At 36.3% G+C, this 19,160-nt stretch overlaps 1 protein-coding gene across 9 annotated transcripts in view; it reads right to left on the bottom strand.

The window, feature by feature from the left end:
• Positions 1–17,266, bottom strand: part of foxp1b (forkhead box P1b) — a 274,772-nt gene extending 257,506 nt beyond the window's left edge. For 3 of the 9 annotated variants that reach the window (XM_055022944.1, XM_055022939.1, XM_055022940.1), the window contains exon 1: positions 16,471–16,654. The gene's annotated coding sequence lies outside the window, so the exon portion shown is untranslated. Of the gene's footprint in view, positions 1–16,470; positions 16,656–16,789 lie in introns of those variants that run through there. The other 6 variants (XM_055022945.1, XM_055022946.1, XM_055022936.1 and 3 more) reach the window with 4 other exon arrangements.
• Between the last annotated feature and the right edge of the window lie 1,894 nt (positions 17,267–19,160).

Below are 19,160 nucleotides of genomic sequence, written 5' to 3'. Positions count from 1 at the left end.
TAAAATATATCAGAATCTGGCAGCTAGCTTATGTGTGCTATCAGAGTATTTATCTTGCTAGTTGTGAGGCAAATGTTATTTTCTTTACACTTAGTGAAAGTGTAAAGTCCCAGATTGACAGTAGTTATACTTGAATAAAGCATAACGATGGCAAGCCATTTTGTTCAAGAGGAACTGGAAAAGGTTTTTTGGACCAGTGTGCCACCTTGAAAACATATACATACATAAAATGTATACTGTAGTTAATTTATTGCCATCTTTAGCTGACAGAAATTGGTTTAGAAAAAGCGCATCTCTCTTTTCCCACCATTGTTTAGATTTGTTTAGTTGGTGTTACACAAGAGACGTAACCCCAAGAAAAAACAAAAGATGAAAGTGACAATATTTGTTTTTACTAAAAAACAACAAATATAGTACACGCAGTAACTTGGATACTTTAATTTGATTGTTGGATTGTAAATAGTAATGTGTTAGATTACTTGTTACAAGGGGTCAGATTAGAGTAGTGCATTACTAACTAATTATAGTAACGCACGACTGGGTTGATGAAACCCTTCATTTCTGCTACAGAACTGCGAGGTTTCCGATATGCATCCCCCCAATTAAACTACTTCATACACCCTTGCCAACGGAAGAAGCAGACAACAAACAAAAGTTCAAGGTTGTATGGATCCAAAAAGAAAAGAGTTGAAGTTTTATCTCTCTTTTGGCCAATGTACAAATCAGAAAAGTGTTTGATTGGTGCTACATTGACACGAGTGGCAGGGGCAGACGAGCGCAGACAGGTAGAAGGTAACAACAGTAAACCAGTAGAGGAGACACACAGTCACCACTCAGAATGCCCACAACAAGCAGACTAGCTACAGCATTTACAATGTGCTCTTTTTCTGATTGATACTGGTTACTTCTTCATAGTTACAATAATGAATTAGATGGTAATGATGCTGGGTTATGTTGTGGATAAGAAATACTATCCAAATGAAACAAAGGAATATGAAACATTCTAATAGCTAAAAAATCTTTGTAACATATATATTTATACATGAAGTTTTTTTATATCAAATTAAATATTCTTCCAGACTGAAAATTGCGAAAGTTGTCACGGACGATCTGTTTCAGACAAAGTATGGGTAATAAACTTGTAAGTTCATGTTTAGATTCAGAAACTTACATAATTAAAAAATCCACTGAATTATTTTGAGAACATAAATGTGATCATGTCTCTTTGTAGCGCACCGGATTGGATAATCAGATCATGTTAGAAAGACTGAGGCTGATGTCAAAGCCTGGCCACAATCCGGATTAGGATTTCTTATTCATAACTACAAAACAAAACTGCAGGTAAGTTCCTCTGAAAAGGTTATGCTATTATGCACTTTGCATTACTCAAACAAAGTGGTGAACAAGGACCACAGACTAAATTACTCAATGAAAATACTGAAAACACTTTGTGAGACGATACTCTGTGATGAGTGCCCAGTGAACAAATGTCACCGAGGCAATGAGAAACGGTCTCTGCTGTTGTTTACAAATTGACCGGCACCATGTGGTTTCGCCCTGATGAGAACACCACAAACCTCCATTGGTTATGATGTCACCGTATAGAAAAAAAAAAAAAAAGAGTTGTCATTGTGACTCTAGTGAGAAGGTGTGGCGTCGCAATCAATGACAGCAAAGAGACATAAAACCAAACATAACAAATCTGTTATTGCTCATGGAGCATAAAATCATACATTAGCTGAGCTCTAAATGAAATAGTCAATTCGGTGACAATTTACAGCTCAAATTGTTCTCACTTGTGGCTTTTTTTTTCATTCCTCTGTCTGCAAGATTTAAACTGAGCATTCCACTGTGTTCTGAGAGCTCTTTTTACTGGATCGCTATTGATAACAGCAGATCCGAGAAACTTAGCAAAAATGAAAGCAAGCATGAAGCATGCAGAATTTTTTCATCCACTATCCATCTCATATTCTAATGCAGCCATTATGCTCTGAAAACAGACTGCTCATCTATTCATTTTATGGGGGGCATTTTCAAAAAAGATGACGCTGCAAGAAGGGGTGGGTTATGGTGATTAAAGTTCCCTGAATTAGCCCCTTATTCACAGCTTACAGCTGTACATGAAGTACACAGAAATGCACTCAACAGGCCAGGTCTGCATAATATGAAAAGATTGATTTACTCATATCTAAGTAGGAGGGTTTTTTCGAGAGTGAGGAATTGATTGGTCTACACATTAAAGGATTGTAAGCCCCACATACGCAGCAAAAAAAAAAAAAAAAAGGCTTTCAGGAAAACCTTGGATTGCTGAAAAACAGCTGATTGCCTTGACCGACCAACTGTATTTGCAGCATTCATAACAGGTGTGGGGGAGTTTTCAATAAAAGGTTAGAAATAGTGGATACTGAGGGCTGACAGAAGTACTCCAATGTAAATAAACCAACAAACCAACCCTAAAAGCCACAGGGCTTTAGGGTTATTATGCTGGCATAATAATCGCCAGCATAATGATTTCAGGCAATTATCATGCAAGACGCAAAATGTATCTTTTGTCACATTTTAGCAAATATATATATATATATATATATATATATATATATATATATATATATATATATATATATATATATATATATATATATATATATATATATATATATATATATATATTTAATGTATTTTAGAGATGGTCCGATCAGGTTTTATTCTGATACCAATCAGCCATTAGGGCCAATCACTGCCGATCACATGGATTGGCTGTTAGTTTTTCTGGCAAAGGAGAACTATAAATTCTATAAACTATAAATTCACCTAATTTAGACAAAAACATGCAAAATACTTGGAGGCACAATACAGCAGGTATTCAGTCAAAAAGACAACTGAAAAACCTGCAATCAGTAAAATAATATTTAATAAAATCAAATAAATCTCAAAAACTGCCTATATCAAATATTGTAGAGTGAAAAAGAAAACATTCATTCAAAATCAAATGCAGGTTGCATTGAAATAAACACTCCTAAATTATTAAATCAAAACTGACAGTGTGCATGGGTAATTGTTTTTGCTGGTTCTGATTGATTGTTTTTGTATAAAGCAGCATAATTCTACAGAACACCGGAGAAGGCAGAGGAGCTCTTTTTTTTCACAGATTATTTATCTCATGTTAGGACAGTGAAAGTTTTAATACATTTGTTAAAACCAGTCTCTTTTTTTAAAGTTATATGCTGCAACTTTAAGGAGACCTTTGATGTGAGAATGTGAAGCGTGAACAGCACTTTGTCTATTAAATATTACTCCCCAACATTGTGTCGTGGTGGTCCAACACCAAGAATTTAAGTCATAGCTAGCTCAATGACTTAAATTATTTTTCAGGTTGTTTAGCTTTCTGACTACCGTGCTCCTCCAGGTGAGTGCTGGCAATTATTGTGCAAGACCCAAACTTCCCTATGTTCCACACGACATTGCTTATTTGCTGCTGCATGCCTGAGAGCAGTGTGAAGGAAAGTGAGAGACACACTGCAAACTGGTTTTTGCAGGCTGCAAAGTATGAGGTGCACATGATCAGTTTTTGTGATCGGCAACAAAAGACAGTGATCGGCAATCACCAATCATACACTTTTTTACAGAAAATCGACTGATTAGAATCGGTGGTCAATCAATCAGCACACCACTAATGTACTTAATTGGGATTTTTAGTGATATACCAACAAAAAGTGGGACACAATATTGAAGAGGAAGGAAAATAACAGATTTCCTTAAGTTTGGCAAATACTTAAATGAAAAACCAACCTTGTTCACCGATCTTATTTACCTCTGTTTAAAAAATAAAAAAATAAATAATAATAATAAAAACATCAACAAAATTAGAAGAGTCAGAAAACTATTGGTGCACTGCTAAAACATTTTCCACACAATGTGCACAGACTCACAGCTAAAATTGCCATGCTATTTATGGCATAGATAAAAAAATTCATATTTTTGCCACCTGTGTATAAATGGTTCAACACACGGTTTCAATTCTGTCTGTTGTCTCACCCGGTCCTGCTCTATCTTTATTGAAGTCTTTAGGTTGATAACAGCCTGCCATTGTGCAGACAGAATAAAAAAATAAATAAAAAAAAATTATTTCCTCGGTCAAACTACTGAATTTTGTTAGCATTGACTACTGACAAAATTCAGTAGGTTCGTTGAATTTTGTCATGAGATGTGCAGCATGAGATGCGCAAACTCTTCCCTGTCACATACATTTACCACTTTAGAGCAAAAGCTGACTACTAAACTCTCAGTTTCTCTTCATCATGTTTCTCAGACAACATTTTACACTTGTGTTGAGCAGCAGCTTTGGTACAAGACTGCTTTTGATCGTGCCACTGCATATATATATATATATATATATAATATATATATATATATATATATATATATATATATATATATATATATGCAGTGAAATGACGGGACACCTCAAAATTGTTTAAATGTTAAACTATGATTAGTTCCTTACTGTTTCTTTCACTAATTTTATTCATAAGGTGGTATGTGTTTAGTCTACCGAGTCTATGGTTGAATAAACTGCTTTCATGAGAAATGAGCCCTGCATATTCAGTAGGGTTCTAACTCAAATAACTTTGCAATTGTTTTTTTTTTTTTTTTTTTTTTCCAGTCTCAACGTGCTAACAAATCAAGACCTATTAGGTTGTGTGGCAACAGCGTTCGCCATGCAGCTGAATCATGCTTCGTTATTCACTACTAAAAGCAACAGTAAGGTTGCAACAGTGGGATGGCAAGGTGGCAATGTTTTCCACTTCTGAAAAATTCAACTATTTTAACATTTCATCTACTGAGTTTTAGGAGATGTCTGTTTTGCTGGTAGCTATATGTTTGCATTTTGTAGGATCTGTGGGAGCCATATTGCCTCTTGTCTGAAAGGGACTTTACAGACATCTGCAGCTTACCTTCCTCAGCTGCTTGTGAAAGCTATCAATGTCTTACTCTACAGAAGGATCTCTGGGTGGATTATAACTTCTTGCTCATGTATTGCGCCCTTAAACGACAGAGGAAATCCTGTTAAAACAGTTTTGAAAGCAGGAAAACATTTTAAAAAAAAATTAGGGGCATACAGATTGCAAATTTTTAGCAAATTACCGATCTTTAAAAAGCCTATTTTAGTCTGACATTAAAATTTGTTTGATGTGAAACTTCTAAAACAAGAAAATAAATACAAGCGGTGCACCAATTGCAGTTTTCTGGCCAATGATTTGTCACTGAACTTTAAAAATCACAAGTTCCCATTTCAGCCAATAGAAATGTTTTTTGTCCAAAAAACTTATAATAAATATAGCAACAAAGTCACTAACTCAGATGATTATTCAGCCATAATTTCTTATGTCAGAAAATGACAGTAATTGCACTCAATTTATTGATGCAGTCACCAAAAAAAATAAAATAAATTGGAATTGACTAAAAGCAAACATGTTATATCAACAGTAAATAATTGAAAAAATAAATGTGAAGCCTGAAATTGTGCAGATGAAAAAAGTATTTAAATCACAGAATAACAGCTTTTATGCAACCACATGGTTAAGTCACATCTGCTTCAGCACATTATTCTGTCTAAACTAGTCCACTGATCTAAATAATAACCAAAACAAACAACAAAACTAAACAATGTCCGACAGAGAGAGAGAAAAAAAACATCTCCAATTGGGTGGTTTGGGAATGGAGCCCCACCCTGTTTACAACACTGAGAACAAAAACAAACTCCCTCAGAGGAGTCTGGGCAAATGCAAGTCACACTGCAAGCAATACAGCCAAACAACAACGACCACTGAGGATCTACTGGGAGAGCAGGCGTTCAAACAGCAACCCGAGCACAAACATGTTGCGCATCCCCACATGTTCAGAGGGAGTGACACGGGAGAGTGAGAAAGCACTAGCAAAAGATGAGAGTCAGAGAGAAAAGCGAAAGTTGGTGTGAAAGTGGAATTGGGTAGCAAACAAAGTCAACTACCACCCGCACCACCCCGCTCTCAGGTCAACTGAATCATCAGAAGTCAGGGAAGATACAGTCACCACCTTCCATGAATAGCTCATGAAACCACATCAGTATGACTTCACCGTGGCTAACGCAGCGCTCTGAGAACACTCTACCTCGATATCCAGGCCACTGGGAGAAAAGCAGTAATGAATCTTAGTTAACAAGGCTATTATCAGGGAAGGAGCAACGGCGTCAGGAGGGACCTCACATACACAAATCCCTTCCATGCACTTGTTCTTTATTGTTGTTTTTAAATGCTCAGGCATGCTGAAAGAGAGAGAGAGAGAGAGAGAGAGCGAGAAAGAAAGAAAGAAAGAGAGAAAGAAAGAAAGAAAGAAAGAAAGAAAGAAAGAAAGAAAGAAAGAAAGAAAGAAACAAAGCGAGAGAGAGAAAGAAAGAAAGAAAGAAAGAAAGAAAGAAAAAAAGAAAGAAAGAAAGAAAGAAAGAAAGAAAGAAAGAAAGAAAGAAAGAAAGTGAGAGAGAGAAAGAAAGAAAGCAAAATGTGTGTTTACAATTATGTATTTGTTTTTTTTCTTTCAAAGAAAGAAACAAAGACAGAAAGGAGGAAAGAACGAAAGAAAAGAAAGGACCTTTAACTTATATTTATTAAGCACAATTCCACAAAAACACCTACTCACATTTCAATAGTAGAAAAATACACTTAGCACTAGTATGATGAGTTTAATCCCAGGCTATGTGTCATGTCAGTAAACAAAGAGGCTGAATAAGGGACATTTAGTCATGTCTACTCCAAGCTGACAAGTGTTTTAATGGCTCACATTGGATGATGAGAGTAACCTGCAGACTTTCATCTTTGCTCCACACTCATCAGCCTGGTAGCACCTTGATCTAAACGCAGCCTGTTCTGCATCTTGGGTAATTACTGCATCCCAATTACCTCCCAGTCTCTAAACATAAATTAAATAAACAGGCAGCAACCCGTCAATTAGGAGCAGCCTTTCATAATGCGTGTTTAAAATTATGTTTTATGTACAAACACAGGAAAAGCAGCAGTGAGCAAAGGGAGTGCTCCACTTCAAAATGAACTGGTATACCCTCTAACTGCAGCTGGGAGAAATCCGAAAATATCAATATGAAGAGTAATCAAATGTAGAAATGCACCGATTGTTGAAAAACAACTCAGAATCAAACGACTTTTCTTGATCGGCTAAGACGTCATCAGGACTTCATACTATGGAGTGTGGAGTCAATCAGAGTGCACATAAGAATTTGAGTGAGCAAGTTACAAGTGGGCAACAATTTAAGAATTGGGAGAGTACGCCCCTGTGTCGGAGCTTCAACATCCAAAATGTTGGGACTGGTCACTGTTAAGGCATTTGTACAGTTAAAAGTACAACTACAACAAAAAATATATATTTTAAATATACAGTATAGGTATTTTTGCTTTCCAAAGTCATCACTGGACAGGGTTACCCTCAGTCTATTATAAGCGCAGCATGCTGGTTTGTTTTTATTTTGCTTGATTTTTTTGTGGCGACACAATGCCTCAAACTGCACAGGATGAAATGCTTTGTCTGTTTAAAGTCAGGTAGAGTTGCTGGGCTAAGATCAGAAAAACTCGTTCCATAAAACTTGTGTAACCAAAACAGTCTCTGTGGCACTAATTAAAAATTCAATAGATACAAAATGGAAGCGCTAATAAAGGCACATAAATTAAATCTCCCCGTTTGTCCCTCTACATTCAGCAGCAGAGAGATGTTTAGCTCATCATACAGGGCCGGTACAAGGACGCATGAGGCCTTGAGCAGAATTTGATTTAGGGGCTTCTCTTACACATCAGCACCGCTGACAGCATTTCAAAATAAATGTCATAAAATCTGCGACAGGGGCAGCGTTTAATTGGCCAAGTCTAAAAGCAATCAGTGATAATTGTAGTTTACTAAAATGTATTTGTGAACAAACAGCTTGTTGCAAAACTATCTATGAAGATTGTTCTTTGAACTTTTACAAAGCAATATTGCCAGCTCTTTAAAATATTACATTTAAGCAATTTAAAATCTTTTAATTTATCAATGTCGAAACCTTTAAATCAAATTCAACAGAATTGATATTCTCTTCGTTCATTTATGCTTTAGGCCAGTTCTAAATGTGGTCAGCATTACATTATGTTTTTAGACCCACTAACTGATTACTTAATTTGGATTTAATAGAAGCACAAATTGTTGATATTCATTTATTTATTAAACCCGGCTGGTTACATCTGACTGTTCAAATGTGTTTTATGACTTGTTAAATATGAAAAAACAATAAAATGTAATCACACGTTGAGTAGAGTGAAACAAAATATGTTTCAATACTTGAAAACTTATTTCTTTTTCTTCTTTTTTGAGACAGTCACAGCTTTCTCTGTGAACGTTGCCATATTTCCAGGATGGCAAAAATTTGACAATAAAATGTACTTAATATTCAATTTAACGTCTGTGATTTGAATAATTAATAGACATGATTACATATTCAGCTGTTCCTAAAAAGAAAAGTATGTCTTCTTGTGGCTAAAAGTTAGTTTGGTAAAAAGAAGAGCGAATGTGCTAACAAAGATCAAGTTAAGGACAAACATGTGGCATATATAAAAAATAGACTGATGCTACATTGTGAAAAATAAAAAGACTAATAGAACTAAAATGTCCTTCTTAAAAGAAACTATGAATGTTGTTACATTATAGACCAAAAATGTTACAAGAAATTTCTTAAGGAACACTAACATCAATTTTTTTCCTGTCCACCCTGAGAAGAAAATGTTTGTTTAAAAATTGAGATCTCTAGATAAAATATCCAAATAACTTTCAATTCCACTCCTACACAAAAATTTAAGATGTTAATTTCAAAAATATTTATGAATTTTTCCATGGAATGACTTTCTGCTAAAGAAATTCAAAATTAATATCAATTCATGTGTATTTTGTAACGGATTTTGAGACGATAAACTTTAACTTCATGAATGGTTTTAGAAATTGTACACAATCTATTCCATCTTTAAGTTTTAATATAAGATTTGGTCTTCTAATAGAAGATGAAGAATTTAATTCTTATATTAACAATTTAATTCTGTGGATATCATTTTATTTTACTGTTCTAACAATTAGCTTGTGACTATTCTTTTTTCCGCTCAGTTTATCATATTAAACCTTTTTATTACTAATGTGTGCCTTGTCATACTTCAATTTTCTATAAAGACAAAATTAAACACGAAAAAATTGTTGCCATAAATCTACCTTTTAACTCAAAACATCCCATGCAACAATGATTGTGGGTAATATTCTTTGCTGAAGTCCACTTAATGTAAGGTTAGAAATAGGACCTAAAATGGACGGGGCAATGGTCGGTTGTGGGGAATGTGGGTCACACTATGTACTTCAACATAAACGTGCATTAGGACACAAGGGCAGAACAAGGGCGGGAGTATTGGAACAGGACCAATGGTTTCCCTTTCTCACTTTTGATTATCTGCTTTCTTCCCTCAGTCTTTCAGGCTGTTCCTTTTCACAGCTGTTGTCTATCACCTCATTGTCATCATCTGCAACTAATGCCACTCTCCCATTTTTGTATTTATAGACCGGCCCGTCATCCAGGGAGTAGAAAAGCTCCCCACGATGTTTCTCATTCCCATTATTCTCATGCAACTAAGAATAATGACTTGTTCTCAGAATTCTGTTTTGTTCTCAGAAGACTAATCAGAATTATTTTATACATATGTATCGATCTATCTATTTATCTAGATCTAGATATCTATATATAGATAAATATCTATTTATAGTTCTAGATAACTATACCTAATGATCGATAGATAGACTTTTTTGGGGGGTTGCAGGCTAGACACAGTGGCGCAGTTGGTAGCAATGTTGCCTTGCAGTAAGAAGGTCCAGCCCGGGGCCTTTCTGTCTCTCTCTGTCTGTAGAGGGCTCCCTGTGCATGCATGGGTTCTCTCCAGCTTCCTTCCATAATCCAAAAACATGTCTGTTAGGTTAATTAGTTTATCTAAATCAGGGATCAAACTCCAGTCCTCGAGGGCCGCTGTCCTGCAGTTTTTCAATGTGCCCCAGGTACAAAACACAGGAATGAAATGGCTTCATTACCTCCTCCTTGTGTAGATCAGTTTTCCAGAGCCTGGCTAATCACCTAATTATTCTGTTCAGGTGTGGTGCAACAGAGGCACATCTAAAAGTTGCAGGACACTGGCCCCCGAGGACTGGATGCTGACACCCCTGATCTAAATGCTCTTTAGGTGTAAGTGTGCATGATTTTTTGTCCCGTCAGTCTCTGTGTTGCCCTGTGATGGAATGTCCAGGGTGACTCATATAGCTCCCGTTGACCGCTTGATATGGTGGTCAACGGGATCACCCCTTGCAACCCTAGTAGGAATAAATGCATGAGAGATGGATGGATTTTCAGTTCCTCATGAAATTCTTCAATATTGCACACCTGCCTCACCCCTGCTGTCTTTAGGTTCTCTAACTAACTCTAACATGAAGTTGGTTCTTGTGTGGTGATGTGCCAGTGGGTAGTTTACGCAAATCACCAATATGGGCCTCCCTGGCCCTCAAGGTACTGTAAATGTTGTAAAATACATACAGTATCAGCAAATATTGGCTATAGGCCATAAAATCATTAGTATCAGACATCAATTCTACCACAAATTTTCAAATCTGTGCATTCCTACTTATGGTCCAGTTTTCCTAATGACTACAAAACAGAAAAAAGAAAAAAATTGAATGACAAAGTCATTGTGGTGCATTGCACCATGTCACACATATTTGAAAATACATGAAAGAAGTTTGCTGTTGACTAATCTGTTTACTGACTGAAAATAGTTTATTGGTTGTCAGTTTAACTCATCGAATGAGTGAAAAAAAACTGACTGACCTGCAAAACGCTAATCACAACCAATTGTAGAAAATCGGCTGATTCCAATTTCTCGGTAGTTGATGTGTGCATTTTTAATAATCCTGTAATTCATTTTCTCCCACCCATAATCAAAGCCAACACTTTTTTCTCTTGCATATTAGAATCCTTAAGAAAAAAATAGATAAAGATTGCTAAAATTAGGGGGAATTTGGTAAAAAGAAGAGCAGTAAAAAGAAGAACACACATACAATTTAATTGTATGTGTGTACACGTGTGTTTCAATCAGGTAATGTATGCTGGGAATTAAAAACATTGGAACAGCCAACGTGTCCAAAGGCATAACACTGGAACAGAGCGTTCTACCAAGAAAGGTTTATTTTTTTATTTTTTCTTCATAGATGAGTGAAGAGGGACTTCAAGATCGTTGAATTCAAAGGCAAAAAAAAAGAGAGAAAGCAGCCGCAGTAAGAGTCTGTCAACAAAATCTGCATTGCCGTTCTTTCCTTGTCTCCATTATGCTCTCCTGTCTCTCCTCGAGCCCCGGCTGAGATCTGAGCACTCTGATGGCTTATCACACAGCTCGCAGCGGGCTAAGCCGGAGTGATGCACCCAAAAGACATGATCAAAGCGCGCCGACTTTCCAGCCAGCGAACGATGATGGAAGAGCAGGCCCTGCCATGTTGTGTTTCTTATTAGGCTGCAACTGCCAACTAAAAAAACAGCCAAGAAGTCAAGGATGAACGGCCTCTAAAAAAAACTTGAATTTACATTACGCTGCCTCCTACGTTTATCAGGGGCTTAAGCGATAGTTCATATTAGTGAATGTCAGTTTTTGCTCCTCTCGTTATCCCATTACTCAGATAAAACAGAGTAATGATTTAATCTTTCAGTCCAGGCCACACAGGCTTACATTTTCAAGTGCTCAACATCAAGCTTCAAGCAGCTTTTTAAGATCTGAACACTTTGATATAATTGAAGTCTGTTTTTTTTTTTTTTTTTTTTGTAAACGTGAACAGAAAGAACCTCCGAGAGGATAGCGACAGAAAGCCTCTGCAGCAGAAGAAAGAAAGAACAAAGTGGCTGTGAAAAAGGAGCATAAACAGACAAAGAAAATGCTTCACGGATCTAACCACACCAGTTTGACTGACGTGATTTCTGGCAATGGCAGCACAAAAATATCAAACCACACAACCTGTTATGAGAAGATTAAAAAAAGTGTTCCTGTGTGCTGTGTAAAATGATATTTGTTTGACCTACCCTACCAGACTGTCCAGCTATGGACTCTGTAACTAGTCCATTAAAATGGGAAGCACACCGTGTGCTATTTATTCTAAGTCCGGTTTAAAAAAATAAAACACAGCAAAAAGAGACAGAAATGGTCCGATTTTGTATCAAATTGTTGACATGTTATTAAAGCAGCATCACACTTTCCTTCACAGTAATGGCTCTTCTTCCACCTCACCCAGACTTGCTCCCTACCAGATTGTTTAGTTCACTTCTGACATGGTTTTATTCTCAGATGAACTTTAAATAATGTTCAAGTAAATCCACTGCTCTTTAGCTTCACACACACAAAAAAAACACCCAAGTCAACAAATATCCATTGCCAGTTGCTAAAAACCACGGCTCTGACATCGATAGGCTGGAATAGGGCAATTTTCATATTACCTAGTTATAAGTTGTTAGTATGAGACCCCTTACAACTTGTTCTCTTTCTCTCTGTCCGTTTTATCACAGGTAATGATTGAAACCAGCTGGCTCAGGTAAAATAACAATTATTGGTTAAACAGATAAAAAATGAAAAACTTCCCCTATTATGAATCCAGAAAGGCATCAATTGACAATAGTTGGAAGTTTATTTTCATCTTATTTTCTAATAAATCTGAAACTACTATATATACAGTATAGAGGCCACTGCATTTGTAAACATTTAATGAATTTTAATTGTCAAGCTATACTTGTAAAGTTAAATCTAACAAAATAACAGATCAAATATTTTGAGGGTTTATTTTCTACTTGCATACTAATGTGGGCAATGTAATATTTAACTTTTTATTTTCAAATAAAAGTTTTTTTTGCCATTTTAAGCAGAGAAAAAAATATATTCAAGTTCTGCAGAACAATTTATGCATGCATTTATATGTTATACTTTTCTAAGGTGTCAAAGTTTGTACTAATTATAAATTAGATTAGCTGTGGAGAAAATGCACAAAAAATAAAATTACGTTTTTTTAATTAGCCAAAAATTTAGGATAAGGAGCTTAGAGTTTTGCTAGATTTTTGAAAGTGGGATCGGCCAGAAAAACTCCAATCAGTGCATTTCAGTGGTCTGTTTCAGAATTGTAGTCTCCCTGTAGTTTTAGCAATGGCAGAGGAGGAAGTGAACAAAGCTGTTCAGTTCATGTCAGTCATACTTCCAAATATTGAATTAACATTAACAGTCGCTTAGTTCGCATCAGCTCTTCTCTCTACAACATCAACATTAGCCAATGAGGAAAATTTAAAACTCTTAACTCACTTCAAGCAATCGTTTCTCAATAGCCACTCTGAACAAAGGAAATACCAGATTAATTCAGGAAGCCCCCAATAATTTTTGTGTCATGTGAATCAAACATGCAAAAAAATTAAATAAAATTAATCTAGTAAATTTATCTATCAGAAACGTCTGTCACTTGTCTCGCTTCCGTCAAAACATGACTGCATTAGGGCTTTCATGATTCCTCGAATGATTTGAGTACCTGTTATTAAAATTCCTCAAGGAAAATTATCTACCTTGCAGCTTTGTTAAATTATGCTTTACTATTTAGCACACCGTGTTGCAGCTGAGTGATTGTTTGTGTTGCACAACACTCTCACTTCTGCCTATGAGTTGTTGATGAAAGCAAAATACTTTCATCAACAACTAGATGCATAACATCCAATTGTCAAGTTTGGTCTGGGGGATTTTATTAATTGATGATAACATCCGGGTTTTTATCATTTTTTGGGGGACCAATAGGTATCTTTAAAATGACTGGCACAATGCATGGAATACGACAGCCTGTCTCCTCCTGGAGTTGCTGCCTGGTTAGAGTGAACTGCAAAGGGTGGTGGGTTCAGTCTATATATGTGAGCTGATAAACTGAACACAGCGGGTGGCTGTACCGTAACCGATCCTTGATGAAAGTGTAATTTTACAGACAACCTGGAAAATAATTTCATATCATCCTGGTTGCATCAAACGGGTGGCGGAACGCATCGTGATGGTACATAGCAGGCGATGTGTTCCTGTGTGTGACGAAGAAGCCAAATTCAGGCACATAAAAGCTGTATATGTGCCTGACTACAGAATAGACTTTTTTTCAGAAGTGTATGTGTGAATATGCCTATTTTTTATTAAATTGAATGTAGTTTGAGATTTTATATAACTTTTACCCAGGTACATTTTTCAAAAAGCTATTATTGCTGCAGGTTAATTTTTAAACTACATAAAAGTAATTGTGTTGGATGCACAAATATGAAAATTTGAGTCAATGTTGATATCCAATAATGCTGATGTTATGGTAGAATTTACCAGTTTTATTTTGTCATATTTTTATTGAATTACTAGATTGTAATAATTGTTCACAACAGTCCTAGAATGGATGAAGTTAATACGAAAAAAAGAAGAAGCAATTGAACAAATGCAGCCTCTTATTCCCACACTGGACCCAAAATAAGTCCTTTTATCTCCAAGCAGGGGTGCCAGTTTACAGCCCCTCTGTACCCAGCACAGGGTATTTCAATGTGTATTCACAAATACTGAGCAGTCAGATGAAAAGAGAGAGCCGCTTCATTCGGGGATGGGAGAGTCCACTCGTTGAATGCATGAGTGACTGATTATTTTCTTAGCTGCTCAGACCTGAGCTCTGTACAAAGCAGAGCTGTTTCAGCCTAAAGAGGCCATGCAAGATACAAAGGTTTTCTAAATAACTCACAGATATTGTGTCATAACAGTGGTCTTCCTTAAAGTTCAACTTCATTTTCTTAACTGCTCCTCAAGCCAGGCTGGTATATATTCACTCATGGGTAAAAGAGAGCTTATTTATCTCAAATGGCAACGCTATTTGAGTCACAGGAAAGACTGTATGAAAATATGTGGCAGTCAAACACTGCGAAGAAAGCTCATCCTGCCTCCCTAAAACCTAGGTCAGCATTTGTGAAGGTCCATTTCTGCATAAATGAGCACACAAACCCAAGCGCCTGTTCAAATATTCTCTCTCTTTTTCTCATGCAGCTCATGACAACAGCCTAGCAGCAGCACTGTTTGATCTCCAATGTTTTCCTTAATCTAGGTTGTCAAGGTTCGCTTGTTGGAGGCTGTTTACTTTACTTCTACAAAAAAAGTAACTTTTTTCCCCTCCCCTTCAGACAATGACTAATCCTAAGAAACAAGAAGGAGGGAGCACCGCCAGCAAAAGTTAAAGCTGCAGTTTCTCTTTTGCAAAAATTTTCAATGGCTCACATTTACTGTATAAAACACTGGAGCGATTGAAAAAAAATTGTGTTCCTGTCTATTTGCTTGTTTTATTCCAATGTACAGATACCATCACAAGTTTGATGTGAACACAATCTAAGCAGTCATGAAAGAGAATGCAATACAATAATAGTTTTGGGGGAAAAAATAAAAAAACTTTGCATTAGACAGTATGATCAGTAAGTTGGAGGTGCCTTGATGGATAAACTTATTTATTTTAAGTTAGCTGACCATTAATAGACATATGAGAAAGAGTATTTGTTTTCTACAGTGAAAAGAACATAAAAAATAATATTACTCTGAATGGTGGAGATGCAGGGGTGTTATTTTTCAAAGAAATATTTATATAAGAATGGGACAGCCATAAATAATATCTCAAGTTCATAATTTTGACAACTAAGTGAAATAAATGAATACCCGCCTTAGAAGACGAACTATGCATAGTCGTATCTCCTAGTAGGGACGCCACACATAAAACAAACCCCGTCTTTTATGGACAGCTAAAAACAAAGCAGATGGAGTGATAGGAAATGTCATGACGAATCACAGTAAGTGCAGCGCAAATGGCTTTTTCTGCTGTTTGGTTTTTTTTGTTGTTTTTTGTTAAGGGGTCAGCGAGCACGTGGGGAAAAGTTCCTTCTCTGCTAAAGAAATCACAGCAAACTTCTCGATTCAACCAAATAAACATTAACTGTGAAGACTTAAACTTATTCTTCGTAAGTAATGCTGTAATTAGAAGTTGTGTGTGGCTACCGCTGCTTGTTCGCTCTTTCCATCTTTCCAGCTGTAACTAAAGAGTTGGTTGGGTTTTTTCTCCAAAAGGTGCATTTCCCCCAGGGTGTCGTAAGTAGCTTCAACTTCAGTTAACTTTCTGAGAAATAAAACGGGACACCACGCCACACAACCACGATAATAAACTGTGCTACCCACTAAGTTTTAGCAGCACGGTTAGTGAGTTTGATTCGCTATGTTTAATCATTTCAGGAGCGAAGTTAGACTCAGTGCGAGCAGCAGAAGGTATCAAAAGGCGAAACAACAAAGCTAATGTTAACATGATGAGAGCTGTGAAACTTACCGGTAGGAAAAAAAAGCTTTACAGCGGCGAACGAGCAGCGCACGCGGAGGGTACAGAGGAGGGAGGGAGGGAGGGTGCAGAGGAGGGAGGGAGGCAAGGGGCCATTTGTTGGAGAATAATGAACCTGTGCACGGAAGGAAGCCTGTGTACCGCGAACGCGTGCGACAACAAATCACACCGTAAACACCAACTAATACTATACTTCGCTCGCCTCAGTGTTGGACTTAGCTGCCATTGAAGGTGAGGAAGAGGAGGAGTAAGAGGAGGTGAGGGAGTTCTCTAACTTAACTTATCTCTAAGGAAATAGATATTATCTTACCGAGGGCGTCGAAATATGGCAATATGTGGAGTTTCGCTCTTGCCGACTCGCCAGTGTGGCTTGCAGGGGGAAAATAGTCTCCTGGCTTTTAATGTTATTAGATTTTTAACACGCCGAGAGAAGAATTAGAGAGAGAAAGAGAGAGAGGAAGAGGAAAAAAGAAGAAACGAGGATTTGAATGTTTTTGTTTTGATGTTCCTTGTCCGTGACGTCATACATCCACCTGCTGGGCAAAACAAGGTTCAGAGCGTTTCAGAGCCTTGACAGAATTAAGTATATTTTCATTTTCAGGAGCACTTAGGTAGATCCTTTCTCTCTCTGTGTGTGTGTGTGTGTGTGTGTGTGTGTGTGTGTGTGTGTGTGTGTGTGTTCGTGTGTGTGTGTGTTCGTGGGTGTGTGTGTGCTACGAGGAAGGTTAAGGTTACGTAACGATGCGCATTAGTTTTACAAGTAAGTGTGACAGGGGGAAAGGAAAAGCTAAATGCCGACTAGTCAAAACTGAGCCAGACGGAACTTTTTCGGAAAAATAACCTTCATTTCTTTTAACTCTTAACTATGCACTACTAAAAATAAACTGCACTCATAAAACAAATTGTGATTTACCCAATAAAAATGAGTGTAACAATTTGGATAGGTTTTATTTGGATGATTGCAATTAACAATTATTTATATTCACCATGAAAGTTACTTTCTTTTAATAGACGGCTGCATGTGTGGCATACCTACTAAGCCAGGACTGCACATGGCTCTCCTTAAGAGATTACTCACTTCAAAGTCAAGTTTTTTTTTTGAGGACAAAAAAAAACAAAAACTCCCAAACAAATGAAATGCTTAATTTTTATTATTATTGCTTTTCTGTAAAATTGCACATTAATACAGCAAACTGCTAATCTAACCAATAAAAATTGACACATCAATTTGCCGACATTTAATTAGGATTTTATACAATATTTATAATTTGATATTATTTATGTTTGACAGCTTAAATAAAATATAGTAAAGTAGCTAAATTGTCCCAGAAATGTTGAAACTTATTCAACTGAATTACTAAATTAAAAATCCATTGTCATCTAATTATGTCTCTGCTCTTTCTGTGTTAAATCTCCAATATAAATATATTTCAGTAACCTTTCGGGGTTTCATAAAGCTAGTCATTTCATGCTAAAGACAAATAATTGCTTTATGATCAAGGCTAGATTGCTGAAATAGAAAACAAAATTTAAGATATATATTTGCAAGAATGGAAGATTTTAATGAATGGCATGTAAGTCATTCCTTAAATTGCTTCAATGCCGTTTAAGGAACACAGCTAAAATGTGACGCTTCTTGGCATTGACTGCTGAATTAACTGCACTTGCTAGCAGATTTGACTTTAGCATTAAAAATGTTGCTAACATAGTAAAACAAATAAATAATCTAACCTGTATTGAACTGTACATAAATAATTGAATTTAATTCAATTTAAGATTGTTATAATATGTAACTTTCAGAAATGTGCCTTGTAATCCCAATAAAAAAAATGAAAAAGTGTGCTTATATGCTTAAGTTTGACATACTCAGAAAAATCTGATATGCTTTTGAAAGGACATGAGATAAGGAGAGTGTAGGTTCTTGTACTTACAATAGCTGCAATCTCAAACATGTGGGCCAGGTTTTCTCAGTTACTAAATGTCAGCTGAGAAGATTCATAAACGCTTTGATTGAACTGAATGTTACATTTCAAATCTTCTGCATACTCCGTCAGAAGAAAGTGTTTTTGGTGGCCGTCTAAAACAATCATGTGTTGGTCAAGGAGAAAAGAATCCACTAGTGAAGACGTTATCTTTATTCCTGTAACAACTTGTAGTTTAGTTGTTTTTTATTTAGTTTTTTCTTTTCTTTTTTTTTGGTTGATCAGTTAAGGGAGGATATCACTTTCTCATGACTACATTTGAGAAAAAGAGCTGAAATCGAGCTTTCTCAGGGAGGACTGTTCCTTGGCGGAGAGCACCACCTTCTGACCATTGTTAATAATAAGAAAATGTCTGTTAGATATTTGATATTGATGTTATTCCAGATCACATTAGAACCTGGATTATGTTTTACAGCCATTTTCTTGTAAAACGTTATGTTTTTATTGTGTCAGTGCTTTTACAGACACATGTATTCATAAATACTTTTTATCATCTATAGGCTTCAACTAATAACTACAGCACTTTGCACATTTTTGTTTTTACATTTTGTCAGTTTGTAACCCCAGCAACAATGTTTCATTAGTATTTAATTTGATTGTTCTGGAGAAAAATGTCCACCTGGGATTTTAGCATGATTCTAGTTGTTCTTTGAAAGTGTCAGAGGTTGTTTTTTTTTAGAGAATGTAAATTTAAAACAT

Source organism: Poeciliopsis prolifica, unplaced genomic scaffold, assembly GCF_027474105.1.
Source record: "Poeciliopsis prolifica strain line A6 unplaced genomic scaffold, Auburn_PproV2 SCAFFOLD093, whole genome shotgun sequence".
Lineage (NCBI taxonomy): Eukaryota > Metazoa > Chordata > Actinopteri > Cyprinodontiformes > Poeciliidae > Poeciliopsis > Poeciliopsis prolifica.
This window is presented reverse-complemented; position numbering and strand designations above follow the sequence as displayed.